At 37.5% G+C, this 20,643-nt stretch overlaps 1 long non-coding RNA gene across 1 annotated transcript in view; it reads right to left on the bottom strand.

The window, feature by feature from the left end:
• The window catches only part of LOC111552023, a 13,743-nt gene extending 9,883 nt beyond the window's left edge, over positions 1-3,860 (bottom strand). The window contains exons 1-2 of the long non-coding RNA XR_002734531.2: positions 1,873-3,860; positions 220-429 (exon numbers count right to left, since the gene is read on the bottom strand). This is a non-coding gene — a long non-coding RNA (uncharacterized LOC111552023). The remainder of the gene's footprint in view (positions 1-219; positions 430-1,872) is intronic.
• Between the last annotated feature and the right edge of the window lie 16,783 nt (positions 3,861-20,643).

Below are 20,643 nucleotides of genomic sequence, written 5' to 3'. Positions count from 1 at the left end.
AGATAGATAGATAGATAGATAGATAGATAGATAGATAGATAGATAGACAGATATCTTCTTATGCATTTTTGTCTATTTTGTTCTCTCTCCTAAGCACTTTTGCCTCCCCCAGATAGGTTAAAGCAAATATCCACTATCACGACCTAAGTCCTAGGGATTCTTGTCCTAAAGATTAATAGCTCAATATTCTAAAAGGTATAAATCATAGAACTTTCTTACCAAGCCAGAAGATAACTTAGTAGAGCTTTAGGCTTTGAATTTTTTCCAACTCCTTTTCTCCTGATTTCTGCACTCTACTTCTTGTTGCCTCCAATACCATGATCGAGAACAGACGTTTTACTGCCAGATGCCTTGCAGTATTATCTCATGTGATATCACCAACAAGCGTACCAGGGAGTGAACATTATCCATATTGTATATGCAAAGATGCTGAAGATGAAATAAGAATGGTAGCTGTACAATGCATCACAGCTCATCAGCAGTAGATTCTGGTCTGCCTAACTCAAATGTCCATGCTCTTCCTACTATAAGAGACTGTCTCGCAATGACAGTGTCACCTTCGTGCTTTAAATTGATCTGTGGTATCTAATAAAAAATAGATCAGAGTCAACACGGTCCTAAAATTTGACTTTGTTTGTCAATTTCAGTTTTTAATTATTTTAAATACTACATTATAAGCAAATAATAATTACATGGGTGTGTGTATGAGTGTATTTGTGTGTTAAAAAAACAAGCTCTAGATGAACTTATTTAGGATGTCTTTTAAAATTATTATGGATTTAACATTTGTAAGTATTGTCATAGAAGAGGTTTGACTGAGTGTAGCTGAATTTATTACATGCCTATCAAATTAGTGCAGTACACAAGTAATTTTGTGCTTCAGGATGGCTCTGGGAATCTGTTTGATTTGGGGATTGCCATTTACCCGTGCCTGGAAGGAAAGAGTGATGGCTGAGGTGAGTGTGGGTAGACAATGACCCTATTAATCATTGTGCTATAGATATGAGTTGTTCCGTGCAGTGACTCATTACACAGTGCATCAAATAATAAACACCGACAGCTAGCTAGGAGTGAGGGAAGATTGACAGATGGTCAATAAATTCAGAACTGGCATATTTTTGTAAATTGATTGTAGGTTTGAAGGCTTGCAGTGCTTTTCACTACAACTTTAAATCATCAAAGTTGTCTTCCAGATTAAGCAATTAAAATTTAAATATGAAAAGTTCTAATGATTCAAGAATGAGATATTGCCTATTCTCTCATGCCACTGAAATTTGCCCAATTATTTTTACCAGACAAAAAAAAAGTCGTCTTTAGAGTTTATGGGGAAAAAGTGTAGTGGCTAAACTGCGGGTAGTTTTCTTTGAATGCCATGAAATATCTATGTAAAAATTTTTTAAAATCATCACAAAATTGTGACACGTGTTTCCTGAAAGTTATGATAATTTCTAATCTGAACAGGCAATATTAAAAAGAAAATAAATGCAAAGCTTGAATAATGTGCAGTACTTTATAAAATACATTTCACAAGTCTAAATATTCTGCCATGTAAGATGTAGCTACCACGGTTGATATAGTTCCCTCTTCCTATAACATCCAAAATTGCATGAGTCTTATTTTAGTGGTTTGGGGAGATTTATAAAGAGCATGCCAATTCCAAAGCCTAGGGCAGTACAATAAAGGCAACAAACTTGTCTTCTGTGTTCAGACAGCCTGCACCAGTTACTCTGCTTTCATAGCTTTTTCTCCACAAAGCATAGATTACAAAAGAAATCTGTTCGCAAAGAAGATGAGAAAATGCTCATTTCATTCATTTAATTAGTTGCAAGCTTATGTTTAATATCAACATTACAAATAAATACCCAAACATACCTTTCTCTTCCCACGGTGTTATGTGCTGGATCTCTTCTATTTGTCCTTCCTGATGTACTCTGCTTCCTGTCAGTTATGGGTTTGTGTCCTGCAGAAAGGTATGTTTAAATCAAAACCCCCAGTAACTGTGAGTGTGCCCTTATTTGGAAATAGGGTCTTTGCAGATGTAATCAAGTTTAAGATGAGGTCACACTGCATTTGGGTGAGCCCTAATGCAATATGTTTGGGGTAAAAGAAGAGAGAAGACACAGACACATGGGGGTAAAACATTATGCGATGACAGAGCCAGCTGTCTAAGCAGCAGCTGCAAAGCAAGGACCATCAAGGATCACTGCAAACCATCAGAATCTAAGAAGAGGTGAGGAAGGATTCTCTTTTCTAGGCTTCAGAGGAAATATAGTCCTGTTGAAACCTTGATTTCAGGCTTCTAACTTACAGAACCCTAAGACAGCAGTCCCCAACCTCTTTGGCTCCAGGGACTGGTTTCATGGAAGCCAATTTTGTCATGAACTGCGGGTTTGTGGGGGTGGTTTCAGAATGAAACTGCTTCACCTCAGGTCATCAGGCACTAGCTTCTCATAAAGAGTGTGCAACCTAGATCCCTCGCTTGCGCAGTTCACCCTAGGGTTCACGCTTTTATGGAAATCTAACGGCCAGCTGATCTGACAGGAGGTGGAGCTCAAGTGGTAATGCTTAGTCACTCACTACTCACCTCCTGACTTGCAGCCCAGTTCCTAACCAGCCACAGACCCGTACCGGTCCATGGTCTAAGGGGAAGAAAACGCTGCCCCAAGATAATAAATTCCTGTTGTTTTAAGCGACCTGTTTTGTAGTACTTTGTCACAGCAGCCCTAACAAATGGATACACTGTTCATTATGCTTAGTGCCCAGGAAGATGGCCCACAGAGACAAGCAACAGTGGGTCTCCTCTCACATCTGGTTCAGGCAGGTCAAAATAAAGCTCTGGCAGGAATGCAAGGACAGTGGGAGATTAAGGCCGCTAAGTATTCTGCCAGTTCCCTCTTGCTAAGTTGCTTTGATGTGTTTGTTCCTCTCCCAACAGCTACAGCTCCAGTCTCTCTCCATAAAGCTGCCCTCTGGAGTCTGGTACCTGCTTTATCTCCTTTCCCGCTCAGACCTGGATGGTAGTGGCTCCCAAGTGTCATCATCTATATTAAGTATCAATTGCAGCATAATCAATTACCATGAATTTAGTGGCTTAAACCAACACACATTAATTATCTCAAAGTTTCCATGGATCAGGAATCAGGCATGGATTAGCTGTATCCTCTGACTCTGGATGTCCCAGCAGAAGCAATCAAGGTATTGGCCAGGACTGGTACTCATCTGAAAGCTCCACTAAGGAAGGATTTAGTTCAAATTTATTGTTGCTGTATTTATTTTCTTTTGGATTGTAGGACTAAGGGGCTGAGTTCCTTTCTGGCTATTGACCAGAGGGTATCCTCAATCCCCTGCCATGTAGCCCCCTCCAGCCTGGCCACTTGCTGCTCCAAAGCCAGTAAGGGCAAGTGTCTGCTAGAAAGACATAAGTCAGAGTCTTTTGTAATTTAATCATAGAAGTGGCATACCCTCAAAGTTGAGATATCCTATTGGTTATAAACAACTTAATCAAGGGGAGGAGATTACATGAGGCAGTGAATAGCACAAAGTCAGGATAATTGGGGTCATCTTGAAAGCTGCCTACCATCCCATGTCTTGTTAGAATACTTAAATTCTTACCACACCTTAGTAAATAGCCCCCTATTTGAGTGCGCTATTTACTAAGCCCCCTATTTGAGGATGATAAATTCAATTTAATCACTCTTCTTTCTGTTCACTCTGATGAATTACTGTTCACTCCGAATAATGTGCTACTTTCCAAGATTCACCAAAACTAAAGAAAGCTATCGGTACTGAACATTCTCAACATATTCAGTCATCCAGGCCAACATGGTCTATATGTGTAACAATTTGCCTAAGCCATGAAATAAAACATTATTTTTCTAAAATAATTTACATTTATACCTGATTAGATCAAAGGAGAATTAGTTCATGAGAAATTGTGTAGGATATCAAGGGTCTTGTAATGGTTAATATTGAGTGTCAACTTGATTGAATTGAAGGATGTAAAGTATTTTTGGGGGGTATGTCTATAAGAGTGTTGCCAAAGGAGATTAACATTTGAGTCACTGGACTGGGAGAGGCAGACCCACCCTCAGTCTAGGTGGGCACCATCTAATCAACTGCTAGCATAAAAGCAGGCAAGGAAAGAACAGACTTGCTGAGTGTTCTGGCCTCCATGTTTCTCCTGTGCTGGATTCTTTCTGCCCTCGAACATCAGACTCCAAGTTCTTCAGCTTTTGGACTCTTGGACTCACATCAGTGATTTGCCAGTGGTTCTTGTGCCTTTGGCCACAGATGGAAGGTGGTACTATTGGCTTCCCTACTTTTGAGGTTTTGGGACTTGGACTGGCTTCCTTGCTCCTCAGCATGCAGACGGCATATTGTGGGATTCACCTTGTGATCTTGTGAGTCAATACTCCTTAATAAACTTCCCTTCACATATTCACCTATCCAATTAGTTCTTTCCCTTTAGAGAACCCAGACTAATACAGGCCTATACAATTGTATGGTAGATTCAGCAATAGTATGACTAGAACAAGTGAAAATGCTATAATCAAGGTAACTATTAAACATGATCATGGAGAAAAGACAGAAGTCAAAGCTCCTGACATCTTTTGGGGTTGGAGTGGCAACACAAAATATCATGGGCAAGAGATAAACAAAGACAGTAAACAAGTAGATGATTCAAGGAAAGAGGAGACGAGAATGACCGGAGAAGCCTGGGAGCATGCAGGACAGAACTATCAGAAGAATAGGGAAAGAAGCTCATGTGACACAAGGGCATGCCCAATGTGTCAAAGACCCTTACACAGACATTTAAGCCCTATGCAGGAGACACAAGTATATTTGTGACTCTCTTTATAAGAAGACAGGTAAAGGGTGATTTTTCTCTCTTTTTAAAAAATTTCTTAAGTAATACATTACAAACACAGTTTCAAGGAAAGAATACCAAGCCAGAAGCAGAATTGAGAATAGCTAGTTCCTTCTACCTCCAACACAAATGTCAAGGTCCCATGTGATTCAAAGCAATTCACTTAATATTTTAATTTCCTCATCTAGAAAACAGAATAACATATACCTTGCCTACATCACAAGAGTGTTGTGAAGATCAAATAAGACAATGAATACTAAAGTACTTTGCAAAGTAGAAAGCATTAAATAAATATTATTAAAAATATTTTTCAAAACTCAATCATGTAGCATACATTTATGACAGTTATAGGTCTCAGAAAAGCATCTTGTAATAGGCTTTCCTAAATGTTGTCATTAAAATTTCAAAAGCCTAAAATATTCTTTGCTCATGATTGGGGCACTTTAGTAACTATTGAACTAAAATATATAATATATAAAAATATATCAACTTAATGGCTTTAGAATTTTTCTCTAAAATATGATCCAGTGATTCCTGTCAGTTTGATATTGTAAAAAATGAGGATAATATTTTCTAATATTTCCTGACATTGTTTCCTTCTCAGTAAGTACATCCCTGGAAATGCTGTCTTGGAAGGAGAAAATATGACACAGATAATATTCCTGAAGACAAAAAAATAAAATAGGAGTTTTTGCGAGGGTAGAGGGCAAAAGAAGAAAGACAAAAAGAGAGATGCTAATATCATTTTCTGCCTACCTCACATGCTTGAGTAGAAAGAATTCTAGATAGTTTAGGAGGAAGGTAATCCAAGGAGCTTAGGTCCTTAGAAGAGATCTTATGCCCTACTGGGAAAATATCTTCTAGAAGGCCTCCCATCACCATGTACTAGCCACTGCATAGAACCAGTGGCATGGCAGGAATAGAGAAAGGATGATCTGGGACTGGTGCTGCAGAAATTCCTCACCTTCCATGAGGTTTGATATTCCCAGTGGAGGCATCAGAAGTAGCTGAGAAATCAGAACTAGCCTGCCTACTGTAGGGACACTAAGGTAAATACTATGTTGAACCTATGTCAGGGTGGAGAAGAAAAGCCTAAGTCAGCAAATGTAGAACTTGATTAAGCCTCAAAGGACTCAGAGAAACAAGGCAAGCCTAGGAGAGGCCAACTGAGCCCAAGAAGTACTCCAAATGTCATCAGCTTTCCTAACTCTGCCAGAAATGACAACAGGATGAGTGATGAGCAACTGCGAAAAAAGCCTTGTCACAGAGAACAGCAGGGAATCAAAAGGGCCTCCTCGCAAGGGCCTGTGTGAGAGCTAAACTCCCCACCCTCACACTGAGAAAGGGCTCAGTAGTCTCCCCCTCGAGCCCACAAAGTATCTTGGGAATTTGCAAAGAAGGAAACATCTCTGAAATAGAGATGAGCTCTGTAGCCTCAATATTTATCCAAAAGGAGAGAGGCTTAAGCCAGAAGAGACTGAAATACATTAACTTAGCAAGTTTACATACTATCTAACACCCTGTGGATAGAGGTTATGAGAAAGTTCAAATCAGTTACAGAGGAATTTTTGTACATCTGAGTGTAGTGTATAAATTTGCAACCTTACCACATTTCCAAACCTGTTTCACATACACATTTTAAAAGAAGTATCACATTTCAGACCCACAAAGAATTTAGCCATTCAACATGAGCAAATATAATTTGCATAAATTTCTGCCTTACTGTGGAATGACAGATCCTGACATGAATTCATATGTGTAACACAGTACATTACATGTGACAAGTATCAAGAGCACAGGGCAAATGTCCTCAGGCAATAGCGCCCTCCTCTTTCCAATGAGATGTGAACCCTGTAAACCAAAGGGCAGTGGAAGTGAAACCCATATACTTATCTTCCAGTTCACAGACTTTTTCATTGCAGTAATATAGTTATAGGTCCTTTTAAGTAGAAATTTTGAACTAGAATTCCAATTCAGCCTTGAGAAGAACCTCGCATTAGGACAATATCAATAGGGAATAATTTAGGACTTAACTCCTTTTTTTGACTCCATTCCAGATTTATTCTTTATGAGATGTAAATATCAGAAACGCGGAATACTGAACAGATTTTTGAAAACCTGAAGCAAAAGAGAGCATGTATTAAAAATGGAAAAACAATGTCCAATTCTGTCATCAGAAAATCATATTAGTAATCCTGTTACTAATCTTGTATTAGTAATCTTGTTATACTTACAATTAAAACATTTTATCTTCAGAAGCTCATAGGAAAAAAGAGGTGATATTAGCTCATTTTTTAGGAAAAATTTTTGTGTTTAAATTCTTAGAAAATATTACTTCAGAAGCTAACTAACCTAGAATGTGTATGCATATAGACAGTATCCATAACACAACAAAACAGGTACAAAAGAAGTCTAGAGTTTCCGGCTGATCAGTGGTCTCAGTCCATAAGAACCAACAGTTGCTCTGGTTGATTTGTTTTAATGAATAATTTCAACAATTTCAAATTTCAATGCTATTGACATTTATTATAAAACCTACCAATTTATTCAACTAATGGCAAGATGTCGTATGTTCCTGTAATAGTAACCATCTGTACCTTTCCTCAAGTGACTTCATGTTTTCCTGAGGTCCAGCTGTAATTATAAGATTTTCAGAAGTGGAAAGAGTCTTAGAGAAGATATAATAGCTAGACATCTCTACATAGAAATAATTTTTTTGATTTATAAAATACTCTATACATTTCCATTCCCTATAGCAAGAGATGGATTATGGCTAATACTCAGCTAACATGGCTACTCACAAACTGTATGTGATAAACACTAAAGAATAACCACTTGATTCATTTATTTTCCCCCTGAAAGTTTTTGAAGCATCCAGCAATAACCTTTTGGGGCAATTGCTCTGAAATCAGTGACATAATTGGTTCCTTGATTTTTCAGTTACAAAAGCCAGTTATTAAATGAAGATGGAATTTCAGTTGCCAGTATTATGCTTTTATAGATTTTGTATATTCGAGGGAATTGCTAATAATTTTGTGGCATACATTTTTAAAAGTCATTCTTTATTGTTCTTATATGTGTGACATTCAAAAAATAAGAAAGCTTGAACTTGCCTGTTCCTTCAGCTAGGGAGTAACCACTTTTGAAATAGGTGCCAGCTAGGAATGTATTTTAAGAGTTAGTGAAAAGGTTGAAGAAAAACACATAGCACAATTGGATAGAAAATATTGGGTGAGACATAAATGATCATGCTTGCTTTACACATTTGCTTACACTTGCACTAGTTTTGACTTCTATCTTACATCTCAAGTTACTTCAGAAGTAGCCGAAATATATCGAAAATAAATTTTCAGTAGCTCATGATAAACTGTATCCAGGCTGGATACTTTAAATATTTTAATTTTTTTGAAAATTCATGTATGATAAGTCACATTCACACTCCAAAATTTATAGTCCCTAAGTTGCAGTAATTCCTGCTTCGGCTGCTGACTTACAGCCCTGACAATTCTTTTTTTTTTTTTTTAATGTCATGAAACTTAACACTGCTGGCTCTGGCAGGAAGGTAAGACCCACAGTTACTTTCTTTTCCACATTTAGTATTCACAAACTAGATTGATTAAAAAATTGCTATAGATGTGACTTATCACATATGGGAAAGAAACTTACTAGGAAAGAAACTTAAATACTAGAAAATATCAACTATGATTACATATAGAAGAGAAAGGAGATGATACTCATTTATCCTTTTGAAAGTTATATTTAGCTAGGCAACCTTATCAGAAAAGTACAGAAGAGGTATCTCTGGAGGGTTACTCCATTTTACTTTGTTTAATTTAGAGCAGCAGTCTCCCATCATGGTCATTTCCAATTTCTAGGGCTGGTGATCACATGAGAGATAATATTACACTCCTTTTATGGAGTGTAAAAGGAAAAATGTAAAAAGAGTATATTTTTGTTTTCATTTATCAAGGAGTTTACTTGGTAATTAGTATTTTCTACAAATATTCATATTTCAAAAACTATTTGTTTCAGGGCTAACTTCATACGCTGGGACCTTTGGAGCTGTAAAAGTATGATAAAAACGCCAGTGTATGAGGAATTCTGTTTTGTTTTGTGTTTTTATTGTTGTTAGTCTTAATCATTGGGACGTAGTAAAGTACAGGATGACTGGTTAAAATCAGACATTTCTTTCTTATAATAAGCTCACTTTATGCCCCTGAGGAAATAAGTTTTAAAAATTCCTTGTTCTGTCCATTTGTTAAATAGGTATGAAAGTAACCACCAATTTCAACAGTATGTGAGTTTTATTTTAATTGGTTTAAGTAGATAAATTTTGAGATCTCATCTTAGAATCTTCTAAGGAAATATCAAATAAGACAACATATTTATAATTCCAAAGTTATTCTATTTCATCTTTTGTTGTATTTCAATAACTATTACAAAGTAGAAGTCTAAAGCAATGGTTTTCAAACTTGAATGAGTGTGAAAATCACATAGAAATCTTGTTAAAACACATAATTATTGGCCCTGTCCTTAGAGCTTCCGATTCAGAAACTAACATTCTGAATAGAAACTAACATTCTCAGATGAATTTACATTTTTAATGTGCAGACTAGCTTTGTTTTGTGAACATACATAAAAATAGTAACTATAAAATATATAAAATGTGGCTATAGAATAAGATAAACATTTTTATGTCCCTGCTCACTTTCAGTGTCAATTTTTGAGAGCTTTGCTAAAAAGTGGTTCGGACCACAGGAAAAAAAATCATACAGCCTGGGTTACTTAGATGAATTACATGCTTAGCAAGAGAGATGTCTGGCAAGTTATCGACATTAGATCATTGTACCATAAACTGTATTTTCTCCAACACACAATAGCTAGTAGTCCAGCTAACTCAATAAAAACAGTATTAACGCTGTTACATTACCAGACAATCACATTCCCATTAGCATCAGCCTCTGTGAAAGGTATTCCCAAGTTGGAAGTTAGCCAAACTCCTTCAGACAATCTCAACTTACAACACAATGTAATTTGGAAATGGCCATATGGCAATAAATATGGCTGCAAAATATTGCACAAGCCCTTGCTCAGTCTTTTTATATGACAGAGAGAACTGAGTATCTAGAGATTGCCTTAATGGTAGCCTCTTTATATATATATATGTAACATATTAGCATAATCTTTGGCCCTATAGCCACAGAAAAATAAACATTCTTTCTGAAATTGAATAAACAAACATTTTATCACTCGAGTCAGTTTTAATACACAAATCCTTGCCTGTGCTTATGAAGATATAAGCAGCAGGGAAAATGGAGAGGGTTACAAATTGTGTTTCTTATATTGCGCAATCAGCCACATTTTCTTCCATAGAAGAGACTGTTTACACACCATTTTCTGGTATTTGGTGAATGAAAAAATGAATACTGAAAATATTAAAGCAAAAATATTTAAAATCTGACAGAATTTACACTGAGGTCTCTTCCAATTTTTGCTCCCCTGTGTCTATCAGATAGACAACTGTAGTGGTCTACAGTCATCATAAGGACTAGCTTTTCTATTCTCTTGCCTTTTTAGCATTATCCTTCAAGCAAGTATCCACCTGCTCAACCAACCTGACTTTCTATGACTTCTCAGTAAATGGAGCTCACTCCACTAACCCAAGGGTACCGTCAATCTAAAATATTGATATAAAAGCTTGAATTGCACATTTTATGATGAGCCAACTGTACTTAGGCAATAGCCATGTTTAGTAAGAGAGCCATTTTCTTACCTTTTATAATTATATTCTACTTTGTCCTCACCAACATTAGAACCCTATCATTTTTCATATTGAATGCCACATGGTCAAAAATGCAGAAGAATAAATTGGTGACTCTCAATTCACAGAAATTTCCAGAAAACAGCTTAAATATTCGTAAAATGTCTTCATAAAAACATAGCTGAAAAATACAAAATTGGCAAGTATGTATTCTAGGCCATTAGCCCTATGCTAATTCTCACTAATGTTTCTCCTTATTAAGACACTTACTTTCCATATGTGTTTATAGCACAGATTGCCTAATTTGTTGGTGGGAAGATAAGGAAACACCACCCAATATTTTTAGCCCTTTGTAAGGGCAAGCTAGATTTTACTACACATTTTTCTACCTACCCTTTGTGAACATGACAGGTTGTCAGATACTTCCCTCAAGATAGAACATTCTGATTCAGTAAGATTGGATGCACATTAAGTAAGATGGTGGTATTTTAATTTGTGTTTCCTCCTTTACCTAAGTCAATTTTAAAAATATCTATCTTTCCACAACAAATGAGACTTAAGCAGAAGCTAAATCATTAGCAAAGCAAATCACAATATGGCTAATACTGTATTTTCTATCATCTTAAATGTGAACTAGTTCAGTTTTGACTACATCAATTGAAAATATCAACTCAAAATCACTTCAGGCAGTGTTACTACCCCCACTGAAATTCAGCTGTTATTTCCTGCCTATCATAATACTAACTTTAGAAAATTTCCCTTTGGTCTCAATGAAAGCATAGAAGGAGAGATAATTTTCCAACCACGTCATGAGTATAACACAAGTATGAGATATTAGATGAAATTAGCTATGTGTGGTCACAATGCAGTTCTGATATAATGAAATGAATACTAAACTTGGAATCAGAAGACATTGGTTTGTGACTAGGATCTATTCCTTGCTATTTATGGGAGTATGATAACTTCCCTCAGCTTCAGTCCCCATAATAAAAGGAAAAAGGTGAGCATAATAATGCCTTCTTCATAACATGGTTCTGGGCATCGAAAAAAGATAATGTATTTTAAAATACCTTTGAACTATAAAATGTCTGTCTAGGTAAACATTAAGTTTTCCTGTCCCACTCTCCCCATCTCACTTTCCCCCTGTTGTCACACAAAAAATGTTCCCCTAGACAATCTCAACATTCAATTCATGGCTTCAGCTACTTGGCTCCCATATTTCCATTTCTTATTTAAAATTCTATCCCATTAAAAACCAACTGCCTACCACATATCTGTATTCTATAGTCATCTCAAGCTCCTAGAAAGCCATGTGTCAAAATCAAAATCTATCCCTTCTCCTGTTAATACCTGCCCATTTTCTTACATTTCTTTTCTTGGTGACTAGAACCACCATCCATTACTATCCAATTCTCCCTAGATTGCTAATGCTAGGTCATTAGTAGTGACCAGTTTGATATTTTTGCCTCAAACACTGTTGTCACTGCTGAAATTCAAACCCTCACCTCAATTCTTGTGTTACTAACAGATTTCCTTGTCTCAGTCTCCTCATTCCACTTTATCCTTGATGGTGCTGTCGAAATGCTCTCATTAAACACATATCTGCTTAGGTTATTCCTTGCTTGAAATCCTTCATTAACTGGCCATAATCTTGAGGGTAAAATACAAATTCCTTCTTGCAGACTTCCCGAGATCTAGCTTCCTTCTAGAGCTTCTTCTCCCCTCCAACTCCTCACCACTCACACTCCAATGTCCAGTCATGCTGAAACTGAAAGCACTCCCAAAGCATCTCATAGCTCCACTAAGCTGTTCCTTTCCACTGGTCCCTCCCATTCCCTAAGAGTTCTCTATACTTATTTTTTGCCTTTTTTTTTTTTTTTTTTTTTTTTGAGACTTGGTCTCACTCTGTGGTCCAGGCTGGAGTGCAGTGGTGCAATCACAGTTCACTGCAGCCTCAAGTCCCCAGGCTCAAGCAATCCTCCCACCTCAGCCTCCTGAGTAGCTGAGACTACAGGCACATACCATCACACTTGACTAATATTTGTGGGTTTTGTCTGTCTGTTTGTTTTTTGTAGAGGTGGAGTTTCAACATGTTGTCCAAGCTAGTCTCAAGCTCCTAATCTCAAGCTTTCCACCATGCATGAGATCAGGAGTTCAAGACTAGCCCAGGCAGTAGGCAGCCTATTCTTATAATAATGTGACCTGTTAATGTGACCTATAATAATGTGGCCTATTATTCTTGAGGAAACATTAAGTAGATGCTCTTCCAAGAAACTTTGCCTCAGACTGAGGACTGTGCTGCCAGGTCACTCTCCTCATCTTCTGATATTGTTAAGCTTTGGGCCCCACTCACATCTCATACTGAATTGTAATCCCCATAATCTCCACTTGTTAAGGGATGGACCTGGTGGGAGATGATTGGATCATGGGAGTGGTTTTCCCAATTCTGTTCTCATGATAGCGAGGGAGTTCTCATGAGATCTGATGGTTTTATAAGGGGCTCTTCTCTCTTTGCTTCCTTCACATTCTCTCTCTCTCTGAACTGCTGCTCTGTAAGACACGCTTGCTTCTCCTTTGGCTTCTGCAATGATTGTAAGTTTCCTAAGGCCTCCCCATCCCTGCAGAACTGTGAGTCAGTTAGACTTCTTTTCTTTATAAATCACCCGGCTTTGGGTTTTTCTTCATAGCAGTGTGAAAATCGATGAATACAGAAAATTGGTACCACAAAGAATGGGGTACTGCTATAAAGATACCCAAAAATGTGGAAGCAATTTTGGAACTGGACAACAGGCAGAGGTTGGGGAACAGTTTAGAGGACTCAAAAGAAGACAGGAAAATGTGGAAAAATTTGGAACTTCCTAGAGACTTGGGGGGCTCAGAAGACAGCAAGATGTGGCAAAGTTTGGAACTTCCTAGACACTTGTTGAACGGCTTTGACCAAAATGCTGATAGTGATAACAACATTGAAGTCCAGGCTGAGGTGGTCTCAGATGGACATGAGGAACTTTTGGGAACTGGAATAATGGTGACTCTTGCAATGCTTTCGCAAAGAGACTGGTGCCATTTCGCCCCTGCCCTAGAGATCTGTGGAACTTTGAACATGAGAATTTAGGGCATCTGGTGGAATAAATTTCTAAGAAGCTTAAGAGGTGACTGGGTGCATTCAGTTTATGCATTCACAAAGAGGTGGTTTGAAATTGGAACTTATGTTTAAAAGGGAAGCAGAGCACAAAGATTTGGAAAATTTACAGCCTGAAGATGAAGTAGAAAAGAAAAACCCATTTTCTGGGGAGAAATTCAAGTCTGCTGCAGAAATATGCATAAATAACAAGGAGCTAAATGTAAATTGCCAAGACAATGGGGACAATGTCTCCAGGGCATGTCACAGACTTTCAAGGCAGCCCCTCCTATCACAGGCCCAGAGGCCTAAGAGGGAAAAATGGTTTCATGGACTGGATCCAGGTGGGGAACTTGGTGCCTTGTGTCCCAGCCACTCCACCCGTGGCTAAAAGGAGCCAAGATACAGCTCAGGCTGTTGCTTCAGAGGGTGCAAGCCCCATACCTTGGTCACTTTTACATGATGTTGGGCCTGTGGGTATACAGAAGGCAAGAATTGAGGTTTGGGAACCTCTGCCTAGATTTTAGAGGATGTATGGAAATGCCTGGATGTTCAGGCAAAAGTCTGTGCAGGGGTGGAGCCCTTATGGAAAGCCTCTGCTAGGGCAGTGTGGAAGGGAAATGTGGGGTGGGAGACCCCACACAAAGTCCCTACTGGGGCACTGCCAAGTGGAGCTTTGAGAAGAGGGCCAGCATCCTCCAGACCCCAGAATGGTAGATCCACTGACGGCTTGTGCTGTACACCTGGAAAAGCCACAGACACTCAACACCAGCCTATGAAAGCAGCCAGGAAGGGGCCTATACCCTGCAAAGCCACAGGGGAGAAGTTGCCCAAGACTATGCAAGCCCACCTCTTGCACCAGCATGACCTGGATGTGAGACATGGAGTCAAAGGAGATCATGTTGGAGCTTTAAGATTTAATGACTGTCCTGTTGGATTTCGGACTTGCATGAAGCCTGTGGGCCCCTTTGTGTTGGCCAATTTCTCCCTTTCTGAAAAGAAGTATTCACCCAATGCTTGTACTCCCATTTCATCTAGGAAGTAACTAATTTGCTTTGGATTTTACAGGCTCCTAGGTGGAAGGGATTTGCCTTGTCTTAGATAAGATCTTGGACTTGGACTTTTGAATTAATGCTGGAATAAGATTTTAGGGGACTATTGTGAAAGCATGATTGTGTTTTGAAATGTGAGGATGCGAGATTTGGAAGGGGCCAGGAATGAAATGATATGGTTAGGCTTTGTGTCCCTACCCAAATCTCATCTTGAATCGTAATCCCCATATATCCCAAGTGTCAAGGGACGAATCTGGTGGGAGGTGATTGGATTAAGGGGGTTGTTTCCCCCATGTTGTTCTCATGATAGTGAGTTCATGCTCATGAGATCAGATGGTTTTACCAGGGGTTCTTCCCCCTTCACTCTCTGCTCACTCTATCCTGCCACCCTGTGAAGAAGGTGCCTGCTTCTCTTTGTCTTCTGCCAGGACTGTAAGATTCCTAAGGTCTTCTCCAGTCATGCAGAACCGTGAGTCAATTAAAACTCTTCCCTTTATACATCCCCCAGTGTCAGGTATTTCTTCATAGCGGTGTGAAAATGGATTAATATACCCCCTTATCATTCATGATGCACTCAAAGCGTTTCAATTATTAGCTTCTTATTTTTCTCTCAATTAAAATGTGAGCACCAATTTTTCTTTTAATATCTAATTTACTAGTGTTAATTATGTTGCCCAGAATATTATAGATATTCAATATATTATTACTGAAAAGTAAATTTTCCCTAGTCATTTGTCTTTCTTATTCTTTATTTTTTGTTAAAAAGTTACTAAAATGTTATAAGAACTAAGTTAATGATACCTGATCTAACTGCAGAAATGCTACTTACTTGCCTTCATACATACCAAAACAAAATCTTACCAGTACAAATCTCACATATGCATGGAGTTAAGAATTCCAATTCAGGAAAGTAAGTTGAATTCTTATCCCATTTTATCATAATAATTCCAGTTATAGAAACACTATCTGATTTCCAGAACACTGAAATGAAGATTACCAAAAACTTTGCCTCATTCCAAGCTGCACTAAAGGTTGAGAGGGTGTTTCTCCAGAGAAGGGTGACTCAATGTATTAAAATTGAATCTGACCTTGGAGATTTCTTTGATATGTAAGAACATTTATCTTTTACCTACTAATTTTGCAAGTTTAAATGGTAATAACTGTAAAGTGTGGTAAAGTTTCTCTTTTTAAAAAATATATATTTCGCAGTAAAATGTGTCTATCTGGCTTTACCCATTTTCCAAATTTCTATACCAAAAAACATACTAATTTTTGTTTTGTTTTCTTTGGGTTAATATAAATGGTGACAATCTCTAACTCATTGTTTAGGAAAAGGAGGACACTGTCATAAGGAAGAGGCTTTTAATAAGTAACTCACTTTTCCCAAAAAATGATGTTCCAAAGAAATAAAGTGAGGAAGAGGAAACCAGATAGTATGGAAAATCCTTCTTTAATGTAGACAAATAAAGCAGCCAGACAGAAACAGGAAAGCAAAACATAATTAAGGTGGTCCAAAATTATGTTTCAGTTGACATAAACAACTTGAGGTCAAGATTCAAATTTACTGATTGTTTTCTATAAATAATTTTCCTTATGTTTCTTCCTCCTTTTTCATCCTGTGACCACACAAATCTCACCCTAAACACATTCTCCTATAAAATTCTGCCCCCTCCAATGAAAAACAAATCTATTTATGCAACAAATCCTGTAATTCAATTTGTTATCCTTAAAGATTCTTTGAAAAAAGAAAAAGTTTCCTTTACATTCCCACTCACTCCCTGAGAAAAACAGAAGTGTCTCAAATAAATTAATTCACTGCCATCATATATGTTCAGGGCTTTGTGTTCATGTCCAAACTCCACAGTAACACTTATTTTGTAGTAATAAAAGGACAACATGGAATATGAAGTTTTTCCAATGACAACTTTTAGGGAAAGTGTAGTAGACTTGAATTTGGTAAAAACTTCCTCCAGATATTCTTGGGCACTCCCATTACTAAATTTTTCATTAAATCCCCTGTTAATTAAGCAATAATCAACTGCTAGATAGAAAATTTCTCATGTGCTAAAATGACCACCAAAACAATTTTCTGATTAATAGTCAAAATGCCATTTGAGATGCCTTGTTGATGCTACTATTTTCATGTAAAGACAGAGGGGTAATGACCCTGACTAAAAAATACTCAGAATCTTCAATTCCCAATTTCTTAGATAAAGAAGTAATTCTCCCAGCAGCCTCTGAAAAATAACTAAATAGAATTGATACAATCAAGAAAGAAGTCAGAGTACATATATTTCAGTATGTAATTTGTCTATAACATTTGTATATCTGCTCATCACTAATAAAACTAAAAAAGTAAAAATTTTCACAAAATAAATAAACCTCAGCCATAGACCTACATCAAACCCTTTTGTTTTTACATTGACAATTATTTATGTATACATTAATTCACTGTCTTAATAGGTTCAGGTGTTTGTATTCATGCATAAAACTACATTAATTGAGGTTTGAAATCACTATATTTGATAATGTGGATCTTTGAAGTTTCCATGACACATATTATTATAAGCTTTAATTTTCTAAGGCTTAAATCTTTATAGCATGACCTCAGAGAGATCTTGCAACACATCTTAATGATAGCAAGGGTAAAGGTAGTATCTTTCAGAAATGGGGGGAAAAAAAGGAAAGAATAGGATAGCCCTAATTGTTCCGATCTCTTTGAAGATAATGGCTAAGCCCATTAATTGCTTTTAAAATAAAGCAATTTGTGGAGAGAGAGAAAGTGTGACACATCATGTAAACAGATACTCTCACTTCATGACACTGGTGTTATAACCCCAAATACATGCATACTCTTTGGACTGGAATAAAGGGCACAGAATTACATAGAAATCTAAATCTTTCATAAGATAGTAATTTACTAGGGATTAATTAAATTCTAAGAAACATAAAACCCTGCTTAGTTACAGACTAGACTGAACTAAAATGAGGTTTTGGGGTTTTTCTTGTTTTAATTTTCGGTTTGGTTTTAAGAAAGAAAGAAAGAGAGAGAGAGAGAAGGAAGGAAGGAAGGAAGGAAGGAAGGAAGGAAAGAAGGAAGGAAGGAAGGAAGGAAGGAAAAAGAAAGAAGGAAAGACAGAAAGACAGAAAGAAAGAGAAAGAAAAAAGAAAGAAAGAATGAAAGAAAGCACCAACCAAATGTGTTAGAAACTAATCTAAAACTGTTTTTTCTTGAAAAACAACAATCTCCTTTGAATAATGATAAATATCAATGATCTTCTTTCTCTTTTATTGAAAAATTAGCACATTCAGAATTTTCTTTAAATTTCCATGCAGTACCCATAAACATGTATATATTTATATTGTACTTTCTTGGGGAGGTACTTACTCCACCACCATGCTTCCACATCTCATTCTTTTATTTCTTTTATTTTTCTTGTCTCTATTTTAAATTTTCTTCTTTTTTAAAAACCTGTTTATTTATCCATCTCCCTCCCCCAAGAATGTACAGACTACAAATGTAGGACTACATCCAGTATCTTAAATTCTGTATCCCCAGGGGCCTATTATGCACATGGCACAGTAGTAATGCAGTGAATGATTTAAATCTCCTTTTACCCTATTCACTTTCTGATTTCAAACCTGTCTTTTGTTATGATATCACGATGATTTTCTGTATGAAATTAAATATGCTTTTAATGTCCTAATGTGCACTCAGATATACAAACCAACGTTCTTGAATTCTTTTCATTCTTGGTGTTTTTCCTTTTTGAAACTTCCTATGTAGGGCCTGGAATGAAATTCATCGGCTGTGACAGGCTCTAATAACAACACCAGCCCTCTTCCAACAGCAGCAACCAGGCTGACCACTGTGGGAGGAACATATGTGCCCTCATGCAGGGAAGATTTCTTCCTAACCTTCCCCTACAATCAATACAGAGAAATAGGCAGGGCTGCTAACATCAGGCTCCATTAAGATGACTCTTTCTACCCTCCTGATCTTTAGACCCCAAGAGAAGTGTGACCAAAGAAAGAGAATAAGAGAAGATGGATGAGAGAAAATAAGATTGAGGAAAAGGGGAATGGTAGCTTTTCCCTAAACCATCAATTGCCAAGGTTACTTTTGGCAGAGAGAAAAAGAGAAAAGGGCAGAATGTGCCTGTCTGAAGCTTTTGTACTTCTGCCCAGACTGTGGGGAAAATGATGGGATTAAATAAAAATGCCAGCGATAACAAAAAGGAAATCTTCCCAATAGTTTTCCTTGCCTGGAGGATGAACTGCTTGAAGCTCTGACCTCCCTGCCTGTCTCAACGAGGTCAAGAAACTGACTGTCACTCCTAAAATTGTGATTAATGATGCTCCCGCTGGTGACATATTTCTAACCACAGTCTCTGGAGTGCAGCAAGACTCAGTTGCCTTGTGGTGTGTTGAGTCATTGCTCTGGTGAAAGATCTGCTTGCTGCAGCAACAGGCTTAGCTTTCAACAAGGCATCCTCTTCATTCTTTGCTGCAACATCCTATCATGAAAGAACAGAGAGCCCAGTGCAAAGAAGGACTGCTAAGAAGGATGAAACATTAAATTAATTTAAAAAAGCTTTTGTACTGAATGGCAAAATGCAGCATAATGAATAATTAAACAATTAATAATGTAATCCTCTTAAAAGCACAGAGCCACTATGGGAGAAGATTAAGTGTTTAACAGTTTCCAGTATAATGCAAATGGTAAGGAGGAGCCTTTCTTCCTCACATTTTAGGGTAATAGAATTGAAAGCATATTTCCGGATTTTAATTAAATACTATTAAATTTTCAGTATTAAGCCGGCAACAACAGTGCTGCAATATGGAAGGATTATTAAATACAAAGGTAAGTACACAGTAGCAAGACATTAACATTTCTTGGTTCTGTTTTTATAAAAAGAGGTTACTTGAAAGGGTGCATTCTACTTCCAAGCTACTATGGTGTACATCACCAAACATCAAGCTAAATGCTAATCTGTGAAAGTGACTATAAGATTGAGATTTAGATTAATGTACTTCAATGACTGTCCAATCATGGAAAACAATAAAAACTAGAAAAACAACATAGAACAGTTGCAGAGCTTTGCAACAAAGTAATTGATACATTCAAATTCTATTACATTCTCAAACCAACAATTAATATTCTCTATGACATAGCACTTGGGCTGCTACGATTATATTTGCACTAATTCCTAAAGTATCACAGGTATGGGTTGCCTTACCTCTGTGTCCCTAGAAGCAGAACATGACAGAAGGATGAAGAAAGTTCTTCCAGGTGAAACAGTGAGGCAGTGAAGGAGACACCAAAGATGTGATTTCAAATGAACCTCAGCTAGCCTGATCATGCAGAGCCTTCTGGAGCATACATTATGCCACAGAGTTTGTACTGGTAAGGGACTCCAGCAGCCCAAAGTAATCCTTTGAAGAAGGAGGAGGACATACAGAAACAGTACTGGGCAGTATAAAGAATTCCGGGGATCCAAGCAGAGCACCAACAGTATCTCTACAGAGTTGTAGTAAAGAAAGATTCTGAGGCCGGGCATGGTGGCTCGCACCTGTAATCCCAGAACTTTGGGAAGCCAAAGCAGGAAGATCACTTGAGGTTAGGAGTTCGAGACAGCCTGGGCAACTTAAGGAGACCCTGTCTCTACAAAAAATGAAAACAAATTATCTGGGCATGTTGATATGCACCTGTAGTCCCAGCTACTCAAGAAGGTGAGGCTGGAGGATTGCTTGAGCCCAGGCGTTCAAGGCTGCAGTGAACTATAATTGCGCCACTGCACTCCAGCCTGGGTGACAGAGCAAGATCCTGTTTTTTAAAAAAATA

The sequence above is a fragment of the Piliocolobus tephrosceles genome, chromosome X, assembly GCF_002776525.5.
Source record: "Piliocolobus tephrosceles isolate RC106 chromosome X, ASM277652v3, whole genome shotgun sequence".
Classification (NCBI taxonomy): domain Eukaryota; kingdom Metazoa; phylum Chordata; class Mammalia; order Primates; family Cercopithecidae; genus Piliocolobus; species Piliocolobus tephrosceles.
This window is presented reverse-complemented; position numbering and strand designations above follow the sequence as displayed.